This window comes from Mustela erminea, chromosome 3 (assembly GCF_009829155.1).
Source record: "Mustela erminea isolate mMusErm1 chromosome 3, mMusErm1.Pri, whole genome shotgun sequence".
NCBI classification, from domain to species: Eukaryota; Metazoa; Chordata; class Mammalia; order Carnivora; family Mustelidae; genus Mustela; species Mustela erminea.
Window position 1 is genome coordinate 76,869,774 of NC_045616.1, and position 24,698 is coordinate 76,894,471.

Genomic DNA, 24,698 nt, shown 5'->3' on the forward strand with positions numbered 1-24,698 from the left:
CCAGACAAGATCTGACTGAGAATCAGCATCTCACCTACTGGATGCTAGAAGACAGTGGGATCATGACTCAAAATTCTGAGAGGAATAGTATTCAGTCTAGAATTTTGTTCTCAGCCAAATTATCGATGAAATTTGAAGGCAGAGAGAAGATAATTTAGATTTTCAAGAAATGTGACACTATCTCTCCTATAGGCAGTTACATGAGGCTGTGGTCCAACCTGGTAAAACAAGACAGGAAACTAAAAAAAAAAAAAAAGAAAGAAAAAAACACATAGTCTCCAGAAAATGATGGCTTCAACCCAAGAAAATAATTACAAAACCCCTACATGCAGAAGATGCCAAGATGAAATAGTCTAACTTCAAGTAAGGGAAGGAATTTTCCAAATAAGGGGGAGGAAGAAACAGAGAGAGAGAGAAGAGAATAAAAAGGAAAACGGCTATTTCAGAAAAAGAAAAAACAGAACGCTTGGGTGGCTCAGTCAGTTAAGCATCCAACTCTTTTAAAAAAAATTTTTTTATTTATATATTTGACAGAGAGAAAAAGATCACAGGTAGGCAGAAAGGCAGGCAGAGAGAGGGGGAAGCAGGCTTCCTGCTGATCAGGGGGCTGAAAGCTCCCTGCGGGGCTCAACCCTGGGACCCTGAGATCATGTCCTGACTCAAAGGCAAAGGCTTAACCAACTGAGCCACTCAGGTTCCCCTAAGCATCAAACTCTTGATTTCAGCTCAGTTCATGATCTCAGGATAGTGAAATTGAGCCTGGCATCAGGCTCTGTACTTAGTGTAGGGTCTGCTTGAGATTCTCTCCCTCCCTCTCCCTCTGCCCTTCCCCCTACTTGCACTCTCTCTAAATAATAAATTTTTTTAAAAAGCAGTACAATGAAAGGAAGTATAATCATAACTTCTTTTTATACAAAGAATAATATATGGACATAGTATTCAACCTATATACAAAATACATATAATTATGTCACAAAATAGAATGTAAAGGTTGAAAGTGAAGTACATTTAATAGTAGTGAGAAATGAAAACAGACAGGAAGAAAAAAGGGACAAAGTCAGAGCTCAGTGTACGTCCGTACAGGTTGTGCACTGGACAAATGTGCCCAAATGATGGTGCAGTGGGGGCTATTTTAGGCCACCTGGGCTATATAACAGAATACCATGGACTAAGTAGTTTATAAACAACAGAAATGTTTTTCTCACAATTCTGGAAGCCAGTAAATCTAAGATCAAGACGTGGGCAGATTTTGTGTCTGGTGAGGACCTGCTTCCTGATCCAGAGACAGCCATCTCTTGCCATGTCCTCACCTGGCAGTAAGAGTGAAGGAACTCTCTGGAGCATCTTTTATAAAACACTTATCCCATTCACGAGGGCCCTACCTTCATGCCTAATCTCCCCCCAAACTCCCCATCAACCATCACATTGGGGATTAGGTTTTGACATAAGAATTTGGGTGTGGGATAGGGGCCTACAAAAAATCAGTCCATAGTAGGCAATTAATATTAAAAATGTTAAGAGAAATCATTTATACATGACAAAATAAAAGCTTAAGACATGTTACTTCACGTTCTAGTGGTAATCAATGGAAAATACATCTATGTGTGAAAGGCAGAGAGAAGATGATATGAGTGTGAGCCAAGTGGGTTAACACCTAACCAATCATATGAAGACCAATGAATTTTAGTGTAAATCTCCTATGTAGAAATATAGTAGTTATTTATAAAAAGATCTAAATACCATCACAAGTGATTGCAAGAAGAGAGGGAGGTAATGGGGCTGGTAACATCTGGGGCCAATTATTTCTGTCTTTATACTATATGGTCTTCTACAGTATTTGATTAAAAAATTGCATATATTCTTTTTGATAAACCAAGTGTTTTAAAAAATACAAAAAGGATTTTAATTCAGTCTATTTTCTCTGCCCAATGTTATCATCTTTTGGTGGGTATATTTTAAGCCTAGAAAATCTGGAGATGGGGGAATATAGAAATAGATGGAAGAGAATCACATATGACTCAATAAAGAGTATATCAGAAAAGAATATGCAAAGGCAGAGGACCTTTGGTCACAGAAAGATGTGTGTAGGAAAGAATAATAGCAAGAGGAAGCACATCAAACAATTTGGAATGTTTAAAAAAAAAAAGCAGGGAATTCTATTTGTTTTTTGCCATGTGATTATTTGTGCATTTGGAAAACATTTATTGAACACTTATTCTTTACCAGGCACTGTGATAACAAGGAAGTGATGTAGCTATAACCCCAGCTCTTTAGGAGCTTACATTTCTGCAGGACTGGCAAGAACAGTACCCAGTAGGTGCAAGACAGGCTATGGAATAAATATCACAAAAGAGGTATAAATATAGGTCTATAAGAGTTTTTTAGAAAGGCAATATATCTTGATGTGACAATAGTGGATATTTAAAGCCTATGCGGTATCACAAGACAAAGCAGTCATAAAATGGCCAAGCATGTCTGTGAAAAAAAAAGTGTAGTCCTCAATTCTTAACCATACCTGCTGAGTCTTTGGGGGAGCATTTTAAAAGCAAATTATCAAAATTTTCAATCTATTTGAAAATATATGCTACAACAATGATATTGGCATACAGAAATATCATTGTTGTAGCATATATTTTCAAATAGATTGAAAATTTTGATAATTTGCTTCTGTATGCCAGAAATATCTTCTGGAATTTTAAACTCTCTCTCAAGAACCACAATCAATGTAAAGAATAATCTTCCTCTGAAGCATCAAATGAATCTGCCTGAACAAATAAGTAAATCCAGCTTCTAATGAGGCCCAAGAAAAAAGGTACTTCTGGGGGCACCTTCTAATTTTAGGCCATACTTTTTCCATATTCTATCTTCATCATGTTAAGCAAAAGTTCAAGACTCAAGCTACCTTTGATGGGGTCAACAGAAGTCTTCAGAGAGAGGCATAATAAGCAAAGAATCTAATCTATAACCAAAACAGATGGGTAGAACTGCAAAAAGTGTATTAGTCAATAGTGACTGACTTCCCAAATAAAAGCTTTTACTGGTCATTTAAGGAGGCACCCTTATACCCCACTCAAACTACTCCCTTTCATGTGGGACCTTCCTTAGCTCTTCTCTGCCACCCTCTTGCTCACTTTTCCAGGGATGCTGGTGAGCCTGGAAGGAAGAACTGGGCATGGATGTCCATGGTCCTTTCCCTCCCTTTCTTCTTTTGGGATGTAGTTACCCATAGAGACCCACACACTTTACTTTGCTCCAAGTGCATAGTTATACAAGGACAACTCCAACAAGGAAAGGATGTGGATATACAGGTGTGCTGTGGCTAGTAGTAAATCCTCCAATTTACAGAGGTAGCATTAGCAAGTACATTTGCCTCGTATACCCAAAGCCACATTTCTAAACTGACCAATATCGGTAATAAATAATATAAATTAAATAATAAATAAATAAATAAATAAATAATAATAAATAAAAATTTATTAAAATAATAAATAGTAAATAAATGATTCATAAATAAATAATAAATAAATTTTAATAATTAAAACCAAATGACTTTGTTTTCCATATTTCTTGCACTTCTGACTTCCTTAATCAATGCAGTACTTGGGCAAGGAAAAAAATTAATGTTTATTAATGTTTATCACCCGATTTTTTTTATTTCTCCCCTCCCTGCCTTTGTTGACAGGTAAGCACAGTCCATTTCTATCTTTCCTGTACATATACACACAGACACACATATGTATATGCATGTGTATCCATACACATGCATTATATATATTACATATAATGGAAAGTTTCAAATCTATACAAAAGAACTCTATGAACCCATCGCCTAGCTTCCACACATTTTTAAAAATAATTTAAGCAAATGGTCAATCCTATTAATTTTTTTCTTTAAAACAATTTTTTAGAGAAAGACAACTATCATATGATCTCCCTGATATGAGGAAGTGGTGATGCAACATGGGGGCTTAAGTGGGTAGGAGAAGAATAAATGAAACAAGATGGGATTGGGAGGGAGACAAACCATAAGTGACTCTTAATCTCACAAAACAAACTGAGGGTTGCTGGGGGGAGGGGGTTTGGGAGAAGGGGGTGGGATTATGGACATTGGGGAGGGTATGTGCTTTGGTGAGTGCTGTGAAGTGTGTAAACCTGGTGATTCACAGACCTGTACCCCTGGGGATAAAAATATATGTTTATAAAAAATAAAAAATTAATAATAAAAAAAAATAACCTAACCGTGGGTGGTGAAGAAAAAGAAACAAAACAAAACAATTTTTTATTATGTTCAATTAGCCAACACAGAGTGTGCATCATTAGTTTTCGATGTAGTGTTCAATGATTCATTAGCTGTGTACAACACCCTGCGTTCATCACCATACGTGCCTTCCTTAATACCCATAACCCGATTACCCCATCCCCTCACTCCCCTCCCTTTTGTAATCTCAGTTTGGTTGCCGGAGTCCAGTGTCTCTCATGGTTTGTCTCCCTCTCTGATTTCTTCCCATTCAGTCCTCCCACCCTTACCCTGTGGTCTTCTGTGCTATTCCTTATATTCCACATATGAGTGAAACCATCTTGTTTAAACTGACTTTTCACCCCAATCTCCTTGCCTGTCATACCTCTCACTCCCCATCTCTGCTCCTTGCCTTTCTGTGACCTCCAGAATCACTGACAGAAAATAGAGAACTCAGAAAGACAAGAACGAGTCTGGTGGTTTGGATGCAACTAGAAACCAGCTGAACCAGACTCCCCACTTTATAATAAGTTTATAGAATTGTGGCGCCTGGGTCTCAGTTGGTTACCAACTCTTGGTTTCTGCTCAAGTCATAATCTCAGGGTCCTGGGATGGAGGTGGGATCCCTCTCAGCTTGGATTCTCTTTCTCCCTCCCCCACTGCCACTTCCACCCACACCCATGCTCTTGCTCTCATATAAATAAATAAATCTTTAAAAATAATAATAAAGTTTATACCATAGTGTTAAAATAATGAAGAAAGATTTGAAGAAAACTGTAAAGAACCCAGGTTGTATTTTATCACCAAAAATATTCTGTCCAGCAAACTCCCGGTTTTTAGGTAGATTTAGAGATTTCCCCAATGATTTGGAAGTGTCTTTACACTGTTAGGGAACCATTACAGCACCATTGACAATGGTTTGAGAAGATATTATTAACTCTGCTTTACATAGATGAGAAAGCCGAGGCTTAGCAAGGTTAAATATGTAAGAAGGAGCAGGACCAGCACTTAAATTCAGGTGTGTTTGGCTTCAAAGCTCATGCCCTTAATTAACGAGTAAAGTTGTGTTCTCTCACTATTTAAAAAGAGTTTGTGTGAGATTTATTTTCTTTCTCTCCTGCCTTCCTTCCTTCCTCCCTCCTCCCCTCTCTCTCTCTCTCTCTCTTTCTTTCTTTCTAGTGGATAATCACCTGAAAAACCAGAGCAGGCATCTGGGAGAAGACATATGTGATTCCCTCCTAATGGAACCTTGTAGAAAATGTGGAAGAGAGAATAAGTTGCATGCAGGTGGGGGAGAGAGAACCACTGAGTTACAGTTTATTTTGAAAAGTGAAACAAATGTACAGAAACTCATCAGAATAATGGCACAGCCTCATCAACTTTAAGCAAGGATTTTTTTTTACATTGTATCAATTGTGGGATTTCACATAAAATATTTAAATAGTGTGTTCCAGCCTCATTTTCATTATAGGGATGACCTCAATCCATTTTCAATGAGTCTAGCAAAGTTTAGGCTCAGCCAAATGCACTGACACTGTAGCTAATCATCTGTACCTTTCAAATGGGGCAAGAAGAAATCCCTTTACCTTTCACCTCCCCTTTACTTCTTCCTTCCCCAATATGCTCCTTATCAAGTTGCCAGGGATATTCGAATCCCACAACTGGTTGTTGGAGGTCCTCTCAAATGTAGATTTTCTCTCCTGGGAAACAAACACACTAATTTATACAGAGAAGTTGGCACTGGTCTAGAAGGGAGAGATAGAAAAGATACCAAGAGAAAGGTGCCAAGACAGGGAGAGAAGGAGGAAAAAGACGAGCCATGCTTAAAGGGAATATAAAATTGCTTCCATCATTTTACAGTTTTGCCCAAGATATTTGGGCATTGCAGTAAAATAGCACACTTTCACTCTTCTTTCAAGTCTGAAAGCTACTGAAGGTCACTTTTTAGGTAGGAAATAAATATTAATCAGAATAAGGTTGGCCAGGAGAAAGAGTAGCCAGCAAGGAGGAGGAAGACACAACAAACATGGAGCTACAAAATTACTAAGTATATGATGGATAAGTGAAGACTCCTAGAGGAAGAACAGACAGATTTTTTTTTTTTTTTTTTTTTTTTTTTGGAGAGAGAGAGAGAGAGAGAGAGAGGAGAATGAGAGAGCATGAGCAGGGGGAGGGGCAGAGGGAGGAAAGGGAGAGGAAGAGAGAGTATCTCCAGCCCACTGGGCAGAGTGTAAACTCTGACACGGGACTCAAGTCTCAAGATGCTAAGACTTGACCCTGAGATCACAACCCAAATGGAAATCAAGAGCCAGATGCTTAACTGACTGAGCCACCCAGGTGCCCAGAACAGACAACTTTCATAATTACGTGATACCATTAGCTCAATAATGCAGAGAATTTTAAGAGTCTGTCTGAAAAGAACTCTGAAAACATCTCTAGTTTCTGCAGAAGGCATAGAAAGCAAACGGATAAAAGCATACTTCACATATGACTTAACAATATTATTCTGAGAAGATGCTAATGGAGATTCTCTACTATGTGACAATTTTAAAAAATTCCTGTTATAAAATTGCCTCCCAGGCTTTGCACTATCATTTCTTGCTTGGTGTCTGAGGGGTAAAAGAGAATATTCTGAGATGTGGTAGGTAAAAATCCATAGTCAGTTAACATGTGAGTTCACTTTGTGATAGTCAAGTAAATGTGGAAATCTAAAACTAGTGCTGAGAATTTCTAAAATATGAATTCTATAGAAACTGTTAAGATTATAGGTGTTAAAATTAGTGTAATTAAAAAAATACTATTAGCAAGTTACAGCATCTGTTATGAAGAAAGCATGCTTTGAATCTGCGAACACTCTGTTTCCTACTGAACACATTAAGTAATGAGTTTTTCAAGTTTAAAAGACTGAGTTGTGTGTTAAAATGTCATTCAATGATACTTTGGCTCTGGAGGAAGTATTTGACTTTTAAACAGTATTTTGTAGCAAATTCAGATTTTTGAAACTTCAACTTTACAGCAAAGACAGCTTGTGAACATTACTGCTCACTTTTGAGTTCCTATTCCCCTAGAGAAGTAAGTAAGTAATACTCAGAGGTGAATAAAGGTGCTATAGACATTTGCCTCCAGGTCTCCTTATGGGCATATGTTTTCATGTACCTTCAGCAAACGTCTAAGAGAGAGAGTGTTGAGTCTCAGAGTAAACAGACATCTAACTTTCTTGGAAACTGCCAACTATTTTCAAATGTAGCTGTACCATTGTGCATTTCTGCAAGGTGTGAGAGTTCTAGTTGTTCCTCAGCTTCCTCAACATTTGGGATGGAGTCCTTTGATTGTATCCATTCTGGCAGGTGACCCATGCTAATTTGCATTTCTTGAGTGACTATCAGTATTGAGAAATTTTTCATATGCTTATTAGTCATCCATATTATTTTCTCTAGTGAAGTGCTTCTTTATACTTTTTGCTATTCCTTAGTGGGCTTTTTATCTTCTTTTTGAATTATAAGAGTATTTAATATCATCTGGATATATGCCCTACATCAGGTTTATTCCAATTATTTTTTCCAATTCCGTGGCTTATCTTCAAAGGCTCAGCTTTTCTTTCTCTATCAAAAAACTACACACTGTGTTCCCCAGAGCATCAGAATTCTGCAGAACCATCTGGAACTACTGAGGAGGGTAAGGGACTGACAAATTCTGCTATGTATCTATTTGACGTTTTTAATATTGAGGTACGGCATTATACTTTGCTTTAGCAAAACATTTTAAATTATCACTACAACATAGCAGGTTGGGGTAATGTTTACTAATAATTTCAACTATAATCTGACTTTCAAAAAAAAAACTTGTATTAAAGCAGGGATGTGAGCCTGTAGGCAGTGTACATAATGGGGTCATCTTAAGACCTTAGGGGTCTTTTGGCAATCTTAGGTTTCATGGTGTCCGCATAGCATTTTTTTTCTTTTCTTTTCTTTTTTTTTTAAGGTTTTATTTATTTGACACAGAGATAGAGAGTACAAGTAGACAGAGCCGCAGGCAGAGGGAGAGGGAGAAGCAGGCTCTCTGCAGAGCAGGGAGCCTGATGTGGGCCTCGATCCTAAGACCCCGGGATCATGACCTGAGCCGAAGGCAGCTGCTTAACCGACGGAGCCACCCAGGTGCTCCTCCCTACAGTATTTAAACACATAAAAACTATCCAGATCTCACATGAAATAAATTTTTATATTCACAAACTTATTTATGTCAGACTCATAGCTATTAATTTTATACTTTAGGTTGTAATCTAATGTTATTTATTTTATTGCTCAAATTGTCTCAGTTTTGGTTACTTGGAGTGCTTTAAGTTGACTTTTGTGTCCCTAAACATATTTTTCTCATTAAAAAATTGAAATGGATCTTATAATTTTGTTTCTGAAATTATTTGCATACAGGTAATGCATTTAATTAACATTTGATTATAATTCTCAGCAATAATTAGGTATATTCAGGGATTCTTGCAAAGTGAAGAATTCTTACAAATTATTTTCAAATATAATGAATTTATATGATGAGTAATAGGAATAATTAAGTAAATGTAAAATATATTTAGTTAGCACTTACTAATTCTGTATTTGCAGTTTTATTTTGTGCCTTTAGAGTTAATTCTTCCTTTTTCGGTTGTTTGTCTAAGGTCCTGGTTCCTTGAGGATCTCACAAGCCCTAGACTCTGTACCTCAGGAAAAGAGTGCAGGAGGAAATAATCCATTCCTTGTCAATGATTATGCCGTGTAAGTGTCAGGATAGCACCAAGCACTTGCCAGGTGGCTACATTAAAATGGTACTTCTGCTTCTGCTTCGCTCCTGTCTTCTGTTCTCTTTTCCCCACAAAAGCAGCAAGGCCAAGCAGAAGAAAGTAACAGTTGTGATTAACATCAGATTCAGGAAGGAGAAAGGGGAATAAGTTATAATGGAAAAGCCCACATAGTTACCACAGGAAATAGACATCTGGGGTCAGGGGAAAAAACAACTAGACACGAAAAGGACTCACTCCGCCAATGTTTTGCTGGCAGTGTTAGCTGAGCATGATTAGGAGAACTAAGAGGTCTCACACCCACAGTGGATGAGAGTAGTAATTGCTGGTTCCCTCCACAGAGGTACCCTGCTGTAGCGCAGAAACAGACAGAAATCATATCAGATAAATACCCAATAGGAAGTGACTTTGGTAACACAAGCAGCTCATGTCACAGATTTCGACAGCCTAATGTAACGGAGCCTCGTGTTCCATACCACTCACGGGCATAAAACAAAACAAAACAAAGCCAAGAGATTTGTAAAAGTACAGATTACTCTCTTCCATTCCAAAAGGTTTGGATTCATTTTGGGAGGTTCCAGAAATCTGTACTTTTAAGTCTCCCAGGGACTTTAAGTAACCAGTCAAATATTCATGCTGATTTTCCTGTCGGTGATACAGCATTTGAATCGCATATGGGAATTGGGGAGTCTCCGGGATTTAATATGATTTGTTATTCATTGGAAGGACACATGCTAAGAACTTGCTGCTTACTTTGGATGAATAAAAGGGTAAAGGAACTAGGACCTTAAATTCTAATCTACTAGCTCATGCATTATGGGCAGGACTGGGTTATATAATTTGCAGGGTTCTGTGGCAAAGGAAAAATGCAAAGACTTGTTCAAAAATGATGGTGAATCATAAGGGAGTGGTTGCAGAGCCTTAAAGCTGGTGTGGGGGCCCTTCACAGCTCGCAGCCCTTCATGACTGCCTGGTGGCACTCCCATGCATCCCCTGGCCGTGGGATCACGACTCTAGTAAAATGCATTCTATAAAGCAAGTCCTCCGCTTCAAAAATAGAACTGCTGGCAGGATTAAGGTGAGACTTCATCATTTAGCAGAAATAGGGTGAAATGCTGAGCATGATCATTAGCTAAGCATTTTCTTCTGTAGTAATGTAGTATCTGTCAGGGTGGGAACATCAAACTGTTGTCTCTGGGGTGCCTGGGTGGCTCAGTAGGTTAAGTGTCTGCCTTTGGCATGGGTCATGATTCCAGAGGCCTACGATCCAGCTCCAAGTCAGGGGAACCTGCTTCTCCCTCTCCTTCTGCCAATCCCTCTACTTGTGCTCTCTCTCTCTCACTCCTTCTCTCAAATCAATAAACACAGTCTTTTAAAAAAATGTCATATCTGTTCACGTAGAGGAAATCTTAGTTGCTGATGAAACATTGTATGTTTAAATTAGAAAAATCAGTGTGAATTCACTCCTTAAAAAGAAATGTGTGAGGTAGGTTCGGAGAAGGGGGGTGGGGTTATGGACATTGGGGAGGGTATGTGCTATGGTGAGTGCTGTGAAGTGTATAAACCTGGCTTTTCACATACCTGTACCCCTGGGGATAAAAATATATTATATGTTTATAAAAAATAAAAAATTAAAAAAAATTCATTAAAAAAAGAAATGTGTATGTGTATATACATGTGTGTACCTATGTATATACACACATAGACACACACATGTATTTTACCTTTGCTACTAATGAGAATAGAACAAATGCAGACGGAACATTTTTGCTCACCCCCGACACTCTTGTGCTATCCTAGCGCCGAGATTTTTTATTCTCATACTCTCCTCAACTAAGAGCAAGGGATACTGCAGAAAAGCAGTGAATTCCATGTCTTAGGAGAGAGAAATACGAGAATATGTCCAATTTTTACCAAGAAGAAGGCAGTGTTGAAAGGATAAACCCACACAAAATGGTTTCATCAGTCAAGCTGTGATCATTTGAACTTTAAACAACAGATGTAATAATTGCTATGTTAAGTTGAAAAAGGTTTGCTGTAAAAATCAGGGAGTTCCTAATATCAGTCTACAGAGAACAGTTTGTATAAATATTTTTAAAAGATACTAGCACTGCAAAAAAGTGTGAATATAATAGGGTATATTTAAATTTACAATGACTTTAACACAAACAAAAAAGTTACTACTGTTAAAAAAAAAAAAAAAAAGAAAGAAAATAAATTGTGCCCAAAAGGGAGCCACTGAGGCCAAGTAACCAAACAGGGGCTTAATACCTAACTTACTGGCAATTTCAATCTCTCTCCAGAAGTGTAGTCTTAGCTGGTTAGCACCAACGAAATAATCTGTCACATAGGCCCTAAACATTCTAAAAAAGGAAGATGAGGTGATCTTTCTAATGAGACTCTCTGTTAAGGAAAGGTGACCTTATCTGAAACAATCCTTTCTTTTCCATTGTTGATAATAACTTCTTTGCCCCAACCTCCTTCCTATAAAAACCTTCCATTTGGCGCAATTCCTTGGAGCTCTGCTCTACTCCACTAGCTGGGATGGTGTCCAATTCATGAATTGTTTAATAAAGCTAATGAGATCTTCAAATTTACTCAGTTGAATTTTTGTTCTTTAACACTACTATATATAAAGGTGTTCCGTTTCCTGTAATTTTATATAGCTGCTCTACGTCTGTTTATAAAAAATAGACATGCTCTTGCTTCCATCTGTGCATAGGGAAAAGAATAAAGAAAAGAAGCCTGGAGAAAACCAAGAAGTTCTGGGGGAAAAAATGGAATCTATACCAAAACTACAAAGGAATGAGCGTTCCAGGTGTTCCAATATAAAAATCAGGTGAAAAGGGAGTTTAAGAGGGTGTTGGTATCAGTACCACACACAAGGCCAAGTGGAGAAGGAAATTAACACTATTCCAGGATAATAAATAATAAATCAACGCTCTTTATGAGGAGAGCTAACTACCTACAGTTAACCCCTTGTGGCCAGAAGGCGAAGCTCCTATATAGTACTACTGATAATAAAATTCTAATAAGGAATACATTTGTTTATAATAATGCTAACAGACTAGGTCATAGCATAATAACATAATATAATGACAAGACAGTGAAGTGTGAAATGCTAGCAAAGTGATGACCTAAAAATATATTATGTCTGGGGGAAGACACCAAAAGATAAAATAATGCCAGTAATAATATCCACACAAGAAATGAGGACTTAAGTGAAAGTAAGTGAAATAATAAATAAAATGTGTCCACTTGGGGCACCTGGGTGGCTCAGTGGGTTGAGCCTCTGCCTTCAGTTCAGATCATGGTCTTGGGGTCCTGGGATTGAGCCCTGCATGGGGCTCTCTGCTCAGCAGGGAGCCTGCTTCCCCCTCTATCTGCCTGCCTCTGCCTAGTTGTGATCTTTCTCTCTTTGTCAGATAAATAAATAAAGTCTTGAAAAAAATAAAATAAAATGTGTCCACTAAAAGAGACTCACTTAGGGGAAAGCAGTCAAATTCTTTGTCCCATCTGTTGCTAATGAAAAATCCTTGGCTGGTCTGAGAAGGTATTTTATGACTTTTGCGTCTGCTAAAATTACTCTGACTGCAAGAAGTTATCAAAATAAACAATACTACAGCTCTAGTTATATATCAAAATGAGCGTAGATATATCCCTGGAAAGCATTAACATCAAGTGGGAAGCAATAAAGGAATTAATTAAGCTCATGTTACCGAAACTATAGACTAGTTCTAAGTGTCAGTAGAATAATAAATCTGCTAAGTTTATGTGTAAGTTTTGCCTTTTTAGAGGGTTTGAATTATTCACAAAGATGAGTCACACAGTAACTTCCTCTTTCTCGTTTACATTGAGAGGAAATTTAATTATTTGTGTGTTATTTATGTTTCATTTATGAAATATGTTGTTTAAAAACTGACCATCGTGATGGTTAATTTTATGTCAACTTGACCAGACCAGAGGATGCCCATTATTCTATGTGTGTCTGTGAGGTTGTTTTCCAAAAATATTAGCCTTTGAGTCAGTGAACTGAATAAAACAAACGGCCCTCCCCAATGCACATGGGTTTCACCAGATCACTGGAGGGGCTGAAGAGAACAAAAGAGTAAAGGAAGGGTGGGTTCCTGTTGTCTCTGCCTCAGTGTTTGAATTGAATAAATATCTCCTACCCTTGGCACTTCTGGTCTCAGGTTTCAAATCTAGGCAAGAATCTACACCATCAGCTCTCCGACTCTCACCCCCTGCCTTCCTGGGTCTCCAGCTTGCAGAAGGTAGATCATGTGACTTCCCACTCTTCATAATCAGGTGAGCTGATTTCTTACAATAAATCTGTTTACATATGTGTGTGCTTATGTATACACATATATTTTGTTTCTCTGTATAATCTTGACTAATACAACCATTAAACAAAATACAAATAGTCATGAATGTTCTTCTCTATGAGGTGATCCCCGCAGGCATTAAAGAATTGATCACTGCTCTCCAAAGAAATAACACTCACTCTACATCACAACGTAATGTTTTGGTGCTCCAGGGATTTCTTTAAAGTAATTATCCATATGAGATAGAAAATGAAATATCGCGGTCCATTAAACTGTGTAACATGTCTCAGGGGCATGTGTCCTGTAATAGTGTAAACTCTCCATATTTTTATTAACAGAGGAACCGGCCATGGGCTCCATCCTGTGGAGTGATCCACTACTAATGTGTAGGTTATGTCCCCGATCACAGTGCCTTTGCTGGCATCAAGAAGTGAGAGTGGGGGCGCCTGGGTGGCTCAGTGGGTTGGGCCGCTGCCTTCGGCTCGGGTCATGATCTCAGGGTCCTGGGATCGAGTCCCGCATCGGGCTCTCTGCTCAGCAGGGAGCCTGCTTCCTCCTCTCTCTCTCTCTCTGCCTGCCTCTCTGCCTACTTGTGATCTCTCTCTGTCAAGTAAATAAATAAAATCTTTAAAAAAAAAAAAAAAAGAAGAAGAAGTGAGAGTGGGAAGTATGGGAAGGGACAAAAGGGAAAACTTCAGCGTAAACTCTCTTCCTCTTTTGAGTATTGAAATATGTAAATACATTACTGTTACATTTTTAAAAATTTGTCTATTAGAGTTGCTCTTTTTGGCTAATTGACATCTTAAGACATTTTGCTGCCTTCGGAAAGTGTCAGCTGCTATTATAAAGTGAGTGAGGCACGTTCAGTGGTCATGCTTGAACAGAGTGAGGAAACCAGCTAAGTGGAAATCTTGGGGAAAGCATTCTAGCAAGAGGAAACAACTAGAGGAAAGGTCTGCAGGACTCCCTTATTCAATGGAATTACCTGAGAGATGAGATTATGGTAAAATCCTTCCAACCTCTTAAATATATCTATTAGGACCCCACGCCATAAAAACTGCCTCCAAATATCTAATAGTTATAGGATGCTTTCATAACTTTGCAAATGAATTGAAGGGTATGAATTTTGCTTTATATTCTTAAGTCCTGGCATTGCTTGACGTCTTCTTCTAAATTTCCAATCGAGTGACACTAATTACCATTTAACATGTACCCAAAAGAATATTGTATGATTGTGGACCACTGACATGTGGTACCTTTAAAAATTCAAGGTTACACAAAGGAAAAAGAAATATAAAAGCAAAAGCATAAAATTTTTCCCGACTGTGTTTACTTTAACTCCTTTTTCATTTTTATACTAATCTCTTAAAGATCAACAAATGTTAATTATTTTTCTTATTAAAAACAGAACTCTTCCATAAATTAAACTGAAAACAGAAACTTCTTTCTTTGGCTATGTATCTATTTTTGTTTCTTCTATTGAGTTTTCTACTTGTCATTGTTCTCTAATCTTTAGTCATTTAATCTCCTTTTGAAGCAGATACATCTTATTTTTCTACCCAAATATGTACAATAGAGCATATTTGAACAACATGAATAGCAACTTATTGGAGTTAGCTTTGTCACATTTCATTATCAGAAACTGTTGGCTGTAAAAATACAACTTAATTTCTACTTACATCTGTAACAGTGAGAGTGAACAAGATATGCTGACCTAAAAATATCAAAGGAAAGCATAAATGTATAAACTAAGTGGATACATTCTATTCTTTGTGTTGGTAAGAACGGATTGAGAATGGAGGAAACTTATTTTTCTGAGATAATTACTACTAGCCTCCTCTGCTTAGTTTTTAAAGGCTCACTCCTAAACCTGCATCTCCCCTATTCGTTCATACTTTCTCTCATTTGCTCTAGGACATACTTAGATTTCCCATTTCCTGAGAGTGGACATGACATGACTATGTATGTGGATAATGAGGAAGAAAATGGAAACACTTACGTATGTGTCCTCTATACTGTTTTTTGTGGGTGAAGACCTGGTGGCGGAGGAAGAAGGAAGAAGGCAAGAGATTTCCCAAGGACGTGTGATCACCAGAGAGTGTCAACTATCTCTTGACCCCACAGTCATTCCTCCACATTCTCCTCTATACTCCTGGAGATAGGAAGCTGTACACATATTTTGCAAACTTCCAGACCTGCTTGTCAATTGGCTTTTTGTTAGATGGGAAGGTGGGATAAAGTGAGAAGCTTTTGGTTCCACCCTCTGGTGGGACTCCTGCAGTAAGTGGCTGAGGAGCATCCATTCCTGGATGATTTCCCAGGCAGCGGCCTCAGGCGCAAGGTAACTGTGGCCTCTAGGCTGCCCCATTTCACTTTGGTTCTCCCTACAGTAGGGGAGGGAACTGATTCCTGCAGTTACTGAGTAAAACTATCTGTGTAAAATTATCTCTCTTTGCAACAACCGCCTTATTAAATATCCCGCAACACTTTTGTAACCGATCCCCTTATTAAGTTTCCTCTGTTTGAAATGTCTATTTATACTCGCATATATATTTTCTACAAAATACTAAGAAAAAGTGTCCATGTATGTTTATGTTAACAGCTTTCCACATCTCTTTCTTGAGGCTTTCTCTCACTTTTAATATTTTCCAAGCATCAAAACTCCCTCTGACGTCTGGTTGCCCCAGAATTTATCACGATGCTTCTTGTTTTCTCATGATGCCCTATAGGGTCCCCAGAGTGATTAGGCCCAGATTGTCTCTCATATCAAGACAGGTGTATAATATTTCCAGGAACTTCGACAGCCATGAAAACTTGTGTCATTCCTCAATCTTAGCTCAACATGACTTTCGTCCAGATGACACACTTCACCCCCTTGAGCAGATGTATGTAGACTTCCTCATCTCTGTTCACATAGCTATGAACGTGCACTTCTACTACAGATAGCACTTATCATGGTATACTAGAGCTGTTGGTTAATTTTTATGGCTTTCACAATAGTCTCTGAGTTCTTTGAGATCATCTTTCTGTCACTACAGTCTGGAATGGTCCCTGGCATAGGAAAGCTCTTCTTCTTCTTTTTTTTTTTTTTTTTTTTAAATAAAGGAATGCATGTTATACCTAGAATCATGCTGGGTTTCAAGGGTTTGCAGGCATAATAATGCAAATTAACAAGTGAGTGGCAATATTAGTCCACGATTTGAAAGTGAAAAAAGTGGTTAAAAGGTTAAGCAGAACATAAACTCCTCTGAGGCAGAGAATTGCCTTTCACATATCTGTACCCTCAGTTTAATATTGTGCTGAGCTAGTGCATGCATTTATGCCTGTAGGGCCATGAGAGACACTGTGAATTAAGTAGACATAGTGATGAAAGTCAGAGATTAGAAAGGATAATAAAGGACCAGGAGGGGAGAGCATAGAAGCAAAATGAAGACAATTTGGCATTATTTTCTCAAGTTATCTTTTTACCCAAAGCTGTCTAAACTTACATGGTATCCTTCCCCCAGACCTAGCCGGTAACCCACAACCTCTGCACTCAGCTACCATTTGTCGTAGAAGAAAGCAGTTCATTAGTCAGTCAAATGTGTAGTGATTCTTTTCCAAATTCCTGTCACTTATGTGAAACATCAACTCATGAAAGTATTAAGAAGCGGTAATCGTTGAAGATCACATCACATACTGAACTTATACATTTTTTTGTATATCTTTAGACATCTAAACAAAGTAATTCTAGAAACTGTGGATAAAGGGAAAACTCAGTAGTAGTGGAGTTTTAAACTCTGTGACAGGCAGTAGGGATGTAAGAGTAGGACTTTTGACTCCCTTAAATCACCTCGACCTGGGCAAAAACAGCTCTCTACCATCCTTACTCCTAGGCAGTACACACACTCAACTCACAGCTTAAAGTGAGGAAAGTAACCCCAGACCATACTGACAACCTTGGTAATTGAAAAGAGGTAACTGATATCAACATGCCATGGCCAGAAGGGAGAGCATATAATTTTTATGGACTTTTTTCCCCCCAAGATATTACTTCTGAACCTATCATGAGAATTTCTCAAGGCACTCTATAATGCTCTATGGAGGGCGGCTTGCAAAATGTGGCAGCCAAGGACAGGAAGCAAGGTGTACAAAAAGCCAACTTTAGGGCAGAAATACAGACTTGACCGTGCTATTTTAATACCCTTTGTTTTAGAGTTCATCAAAAAATAAGTCTGCAAGTTTCAGAAGATGAGACCTCACTGTGACAACAGAATCATACCACACATGTCAGACAACGACTTAATGGGAGAATCAATGGAAAGCTGAGAAACAACAAAGTGTATGGTTTTGAGTCTAAATACAGGTATAGATACATATTTTTTTCATCAACACATGTTGAAATTAGGGAGTTAGTTCTTCTTAGTGCATTGGGACCCTCCGGACTATTGGGGTGGGGTGGGACACATACCTCATCTACCTCCAGTCCCACCTCCTTCAACCTTGCTCTTGGCTTGGCGTTCTTGAATTTTCCTGGAAAGGAATTTGGACCAAAGCTGCTTTGCTATTCACATGAGAGGTAGCTATTTTGAATTACAAAAATGATGATGAAATGGTGTAGGCAACTCTGGTTTCTTTCGTTTGAAAAATATATAAATTCAGTTGTAACCATGCCAATCAGAATTTCTGACTTGTAGTTAAAAGTTCATGATCCTTGAAAATCACAAATGGAATTATTATAGAATCAATCAAGCTGATTTCATTAAGAAAAATATTTCAATGCACAAAGTCTTCGGAGAAAAAAATGTGAAAGTAGTCTTTAAGAGTCCAGCAAGGATAGGTAGGTAAGGTAACTGAGATGAGTTATTCAGCAGATGAATGCTTTACACACATCTCAGGGCATTAAATAACCTTAATGCTGGAGGTATTTTCACTTATATTTTTAAAAGATTTTATTTATTTGAGAGAGAGAGAGCGAGCACAAGTGAGGGAGGGACAAAGGGAGAAGGAGAAACAGGCTTTCCACTGAGCAGGAGCCCAATGTGGGGCTTGATCCCAGGACCCTGGGATCCTGACCTAATCTGAAGGCAGACACTTAACTGACTAAGCCATCCAGGCACCCCACATTCAGTATTCACAGTAAGCTTTCAGAGTTATTATTACCACTTCTTATTACCACTTCTCAGCTGTGGATTTTCTGGCTCAGAGAGGATAACTTTTGCTGTAGTCCTCTTAGGTTCCTGGCCATGGAATGCTTTCTAAGCACCCAGCACTATAATAATGCTTTGTGTGAATTATTTTCCCTAGAACTGGTTTGCGGTAAGTTTTAACATTTATTTCCTCCACTTTGTGACACTGCAAAGAAATATTTAATGCCAGACCTGTGTAAAGAATGCTAATCTCTGTGGAATTTTCCCAACCAACATTTTCATGTTTCCTTCTAATTACTTTAAATAGTAATTACAAACCCTTCAAAGCAATTTGAGATTTTGCCCTTTCTTTTAAACAAACAAGCCAACACAAATGATAATGTTCTATAATAATGGGCCTCTTTTGCAGATAGGCAGTCATTAATTCTTGTTTTCTTTCTAGGTAAATTCTGCTTATGTAATTAGTACATTGGTAAACTAGTGTGTAAGTTGGCTGCCCTGACTGCCTGAAGATATCAAGTTCAAGATCTTTTATTAGATTTAATATCACCACATTTCTTTTTCCCCTCAGAACATTTATTTATATTTCTATTTTTGCATTTTTTTGTGTGATTTTTCATTTTGGGCTTTCATCTAGACTACAGGCATTGCATGTTTTTATCCAGTCTTGAGTCCTCTGTCCCTACTATTACAATGCCTAATAACTAATAGGCTCTCACTAAATATTTGTGGATGAATGGAAGGCTGAGTGAATAAATGGATGGGTAGATGGGTAAAGGAAGGAAGTGGACAAATGGACAGGTCATTTTGGATTTCTGGTATTCATAAATGACCTGGGATTTAACCTGGCCTTTGAAAAGGGGGTGAGAGTAAGATCTCTTATTTTTTTCGCAGTAAGTGCAATGGGAGAGATTCTTCCACAATGAAGCCTCAAAGTTTTCTTGTTCAGCACACGTGGGTGAAGAAGGTATTGTTATATTAAGTAACACAGCTAATTAAAAGAGGAAATGAAAATCGTTCTTAGATGAAGAGAGTTCCACTTCCCCTCTGGTTTCCTTTAGTACTATACTATCCTTGAATTAGAAACAGTTTCATTGGTAAAATAAAGATCTGCATGAGGCATTAGAAGTGACAGAAACAACCACTGCATCATGATGTAGAGCTAAGGGAGACATTTTGTTGGATTACTGATTGGGAAGCACAGTGTCCTAAAAGGTAGGACAATTTGGGCAGCTGTTCTACTTACCCCACATTCAAGACTCAGCACTCAGCTGCCCTTTAGCAGGTCTAATTCACAACTACATGTCCCTGCCTAGCCTCTACAGAAGTGTGCGTTTTCAACTTTCACCAGAACTTTCTCTCTTGAGGTCTCCACGAGGCCCCTATAACTCCATGGAGGCTTCCCTTTCTTGTGCAGCTCCTCAGTCCCCCTTGGTTAAATTTTCCCTCTCTTCTTTTCCAGTCCTCTCCCAGATTCTTGCTCGAAGTCTTCCTTAGTTGATCTAGCAAATTTAAAAGTAACCATTGCTTTGCTTTTGCTTGTTCATCTCTTGCTTTTAAAATGGGATTCTCCCTTAAAATGGAATGTCAGGTTTTTCCCTTGCTGGTAAGGCACAATGTTCTCCTTGAAGTCTCTTGGAACAAACAGACTGAAAATAGCTTGCAGGCCCTGGCCATACCGGCCCAGAGAGGATATTTACTTTGTCATTAGCTGTTCCTTGGAACTCACTCTCCAGCCATTCTGCTGCAATGCAGTTGCCACAGACATTTCCCCACTTCCTCCCCCTGCCCCTCTGCCCTGCCCCCCAGTGCTCCTCTTCCACGGCTCATGTTTTTCTCTTACTAGATAATTGACCTAAAAGTGTATATAGTCTAGACGAATTCTCCCAGATGAGACAAGGTAACAAAAGAGGACGTTTTAGGAAAGAATGGCTAAGAGAACCTGTGGTGCATCACTCCACTTCTGACTGATTGCCCTCCTTGCAGAGTTCCAGCCGCACAAGAGCCACATGCATTACAAAATCTGTATACTCTGCTCTTTTAGGCCTGCCTATGCTTCATGTTGAATAAATCAGCACCACTTCTAGACACAGAGAAGAGAATGCTCAGCTAAAACAGAACAGAGAAAAGGCAAGGTCTTAAAGAAGACTCAAGAGGTAGCTATGCGAAAGACTTGGAAAAAAAAGACAAATACAAAGTTCATATTTCCAGTTGATAAGAAAGGCAGCAAGGTATGTTGAAAAGCCCAGAGTTCTGGTCTCTGTTAGTCGTTAATTCCCTGGGGGAATTAATTTACTTGTGGAAGTGACAGAAACTTCCTGGGTCTCACTGTTCTTTTCAAAATGAGGAAGTCAGTTTAGATGACTTCCAAGTTATTCCCTAGATTTGAAATTCCATAATAGTAAGACAGAAGATATTATAATCTACCAAAAATGCTATAATAAAAAAAAAATGAGGCAGTGTCTGGCAGCCAAATGATGGAGTTCAAATACTGCCTGCATGTTTTTTTAATATGTAGCACTGTGGCCAAATTTTAACTTCCCTAAATCTCAATCTTCTCCTATAAAATGGGGATAATAACACACTATCCTTGTAATAGGGCTGTGGGTGAACAAAGAAAGATAATTCACACAAAGCATTATTATGGTGCTTGGTGCTTAGAAGGCACTCCATTGCCAGGAACCTAAAAAGGACTACAGTCTCCTCACACACACCTTAGAAGAAAAAGAGAAAGTACATTTGTATGTATTTGCTTCATGGGTTTCAGATCTCCTCATTTGATTATTTAAAAATCATACGTTACTTTGTAAAAACCCAGTTAATGATATCCCTCCTCCCAAATTATCACAATTAATATGTCCGTCTAGTATAGTGGAGCTGGGGACATGGCTCTGAGGCAACAGCTAAAACTCTGTCCTTCGCTGATTAACCCCTGATAGCTTCTGGGCTTCTAGGGAGCCTGCCTTGGACCCAATGTCTCTGTCACAAAAAAGAGTGTGGAATACGTGTGGCCATGGATGATCCAACTTCGGTAATTTGCAGTCTTAACTATTCTCTAAGACTGATCTGTCCTTAAAAAGGGAAAGCACTCCAGGACCACAGAGCTTTGGTTTCCATGGCAACAGCATAGGTCAATAGCTGCAGTCACACCTTCGTCAGCCTTGATTGCGCCTGGCAATTTACCATCTTCTGGGCTTCCTTTTGTTTGAGTCTCTCTCGTTTGCTTAATTCCCTTCTCTATTGGGAGAATCACAAAATGCAAAGCTACAGGAGCTGAATTTAAATTAAAAGCTATGGGAGCCTTAATAAAGCACTGGAGAGTGCTGCTAATTCTGTAACTCACAGACATGTGCTTCTTGAAATCAATTCCTCCTATATCCTGAATCTCAGCATCGTGCTTCCCATATTCTGGGCAGCTGGGAGATTCTTGCACTACCCTATGGTTTGGGGAAAAATCAGTGTCATCTCTGCCTTCCAAGATGGTATTCTGATATTGTGGGTATCTGCTTTGTTAAGATAAGGTCCAAACTCCTCTTACTGTCATACAAAGCCCTGTGTTATCTGACCTTTGCTCATAGGTACTAATTTCCTCTTGCCCCTCCCCATTTACACTTAGACTTAAACAGCATTTCTCTTCTTTTGGGTTCTTGTACATACCCTATCCTCTGGGTCCTCACACATGCCGTCCCTTCTTTGCAACATTATTCCCTCAGCCTCTTTGCCTGGTTCTCTCTCTCTCTTTTTAAGATTTATTTATTTATTTGAGAGAGAGAAAGAAGGGAAAGAGCAGGGGTAGTGGCAGAGGGAGAGGGGAGAAAGAATCCCAAGCAGAATCCATGCTGAATGCAGAACCTGGTGCAGGGCTCAATCCCATGACCTGAGATCAGGGCCCTGAGATCACGACCTGAGCTCAAACCAAGAGTCAGACAATTAACCAATTGTGTCACCCAGGCACCTCTGCCTGGCTGTCTCCTGACTGTCTATTAGGTCTTAATTTAGGTGTTACTTTCTGCACAGAATCTTCCTTAACCCCAAGCCTAGGTAGTCTTTCATTATTCTTGACGGGTTTCCCTCTCGTAACATTCTCACCACACATACTGTGCAAGCCCACTGAATGCACAGTCTGCCTCTACCTCTTCCTTCCACCAATACCACTGCTGAATTTCTAGGTTCAGTATTTGATACATCCTAGACACTTACTAAGTATTTGTTACTTATACTAAATATTTACAAATACTTAGAAATACTAAGTTACAAATACTAAGTATTTGTTACGTGTCTGAAATCACTTTATTCTACTAAGATCATTAAAGTCACTTGTTATCAATTTCATGATCTTGATGTTATGTAACTTCCTTTCTATACAACTGTAAGCATCTATCGGAAGGTGCTTTTATTCAAGATATATTGGCAATCTTCCTATCTTTCATATGAACATCAGTAGATAGTCATTCACTTAAAGTGGAAAAATTCCAAAATTCCTGGTCTGTGAGGCATTTTTTAAATCTAGTCCATTAAACACTGATTTTTAGGTCCAGCTCAATGTAGTTATCCTTAGAAGACCTAAAAATAAATAACAAGACAAAAATGTGGAAGTAAATTAAATAAGTAGCACCACTGAGCCATGAAACCTGGAGTAATCAGACCAGTCCATTAGCATAAGGCCTAGTAGGTCTGTACCCCTTCTTGCTGCTACACAGACATTGTTATGTTTCAGAGATGATCACTTAGAAGTCAGGAAAAGAGAAGGAAAGACACATGGTTTTCCAAATGTTACACCACTCAGACTTCAATAATGGGACTGTCTCAGCCATGCATTGAAGAAACAGCTATTTCAGTACATGGTACACTGATACTATGATAGTTTGAGGTTAGTGTTTTTGACATTGGGACATTTTGAACTACCAGCTTTTGAAATTATTAGCAAGCAATGGTGCAATGGTCATCCTCCCTGCACATCTGTGCCTTCTTTTATCCCATCATTAACGATGTCTCTATTTCTGAGTGAAGTCCAAACCCTGACCTTATCCATCAGTTTTGCCCATTCCAAATTTCAAATGTCTAAACGACATGACACAGACAAGTATTAAATGGTGAGCTATGTGGGTGAAATGCTTCCAAAAGACATCAGGGCAGGAGAGTTCATATATAAAACATCTACATCACCTAGAGAAAGAGTGTTAGGAAAAGGAGCTGGGAGCCAAGGAAAGAAACATGGAGAACAAGAATGAGTATACAAGAGAAAAGGAACCTGTAAAGAAGCATTAGAAAATAAGAGTGAGCAAGAACACCATGCTGCAAAAGGGACCACACAGGGGGAGCACTGAAAAGTGGATATTGGACTTAGCATCCTCTGAATTTTACAAACCACCTACTTACTGTGGCTTAGAATAGTGATTAAAAATGTGGAAACAGGCATAATCTCCCCTCATTTCTTTTCCTTCTGCTGCATGAGGCCCAATGTTCTGATCTCCCCCGGGGCCAAAGCACCTGGTCTACTCTGTTCTCATTCTACCTGATGAGGCACCACCTCTCTCTACTGATTTGGGATCACAGAGACAAATCTTGCCTGTATTAAATGCCAAAGAAGTCTTATGACATTTAATTTACATAAAAGTGTTTCCTGATATAACCTTGCGTGTTGGTAATGCTCAAAATACTATATGTAACTCTTTCCATTATGTCATTTTCCAAAGTATTTCAGTAATTCCACTACAAGTGTTAAAAAAAACCCACCTTATGAATTTGATTAGCAAACATAATTAAGCATATCTTATAAGCAAAGTACTGGTGATCAAGCAGGAAGTAAGACAAGAATGTTTCTTTCATGGAGTTCCATTCTAGGTATAGAGAAGAGATTAAAATCACACACTAACATTTACCAGGTAGTGGTAAGTGCTATGACGGAAACTAAGCAGGGTTAAAAAGAGTCAGAGTAAAAGTGCAGGTTGTTTCAGACGGGTTTGTCCGCTCTGCGTCGCCACTTCATCAGGGAACTAAATGAGATGAGAAGTTCACAAAGTCAATATCTGGGGAAGGGGAACCAAGGATGAGAGAATGTAATGTCCCCAAACTGAGCGGATTTGAGGACTGGCAAAGAGGCTAATGTTTGCATAAATAACTTCCATGACGAGGTTATGTGTGATTGCTGACCTTTTTACTAGTAGCCAATCATCCACATATGACCAGGATATAAGGGCAGACCACTTCTACTTTTTATA

At 38.6% G+C, this 24,698-nt stretch overlaps 1 long non-coding RNA gene across 3 annotated transcripts in view; it reads left to right on the plus strand.

Moving 5' to 3' along the window:
* Positions 1-13,133: 13,133 nt before the first annotated feature.
* The window catches only part of LOC116586342, a 45,894-nt gene continuing 34,329 nt past the window's right edge, over positions 13,134-24,698 (plus strand). Inside the window, exons 1-4 of one of the 3 annotated variants that reach the window (XR_004283987.1) lie at positions 13,134-13,331; positions 17,544-17,693; positions 19,372-19,431; positions 20,522-20,704. This is a non-coding gene — a long non-coding RNA (uncharacterized LOC116586342). Of the gene's footprint in view, positions 13,332-17,543; positions 17,694-19,371; positions 19,432-20,521; positions 20,705-24,698 lie in introns of those variants that run through there. The other 2 variants (XR_004283986.1, XR_004283988.1) reach the window with 2 other exon arrangements.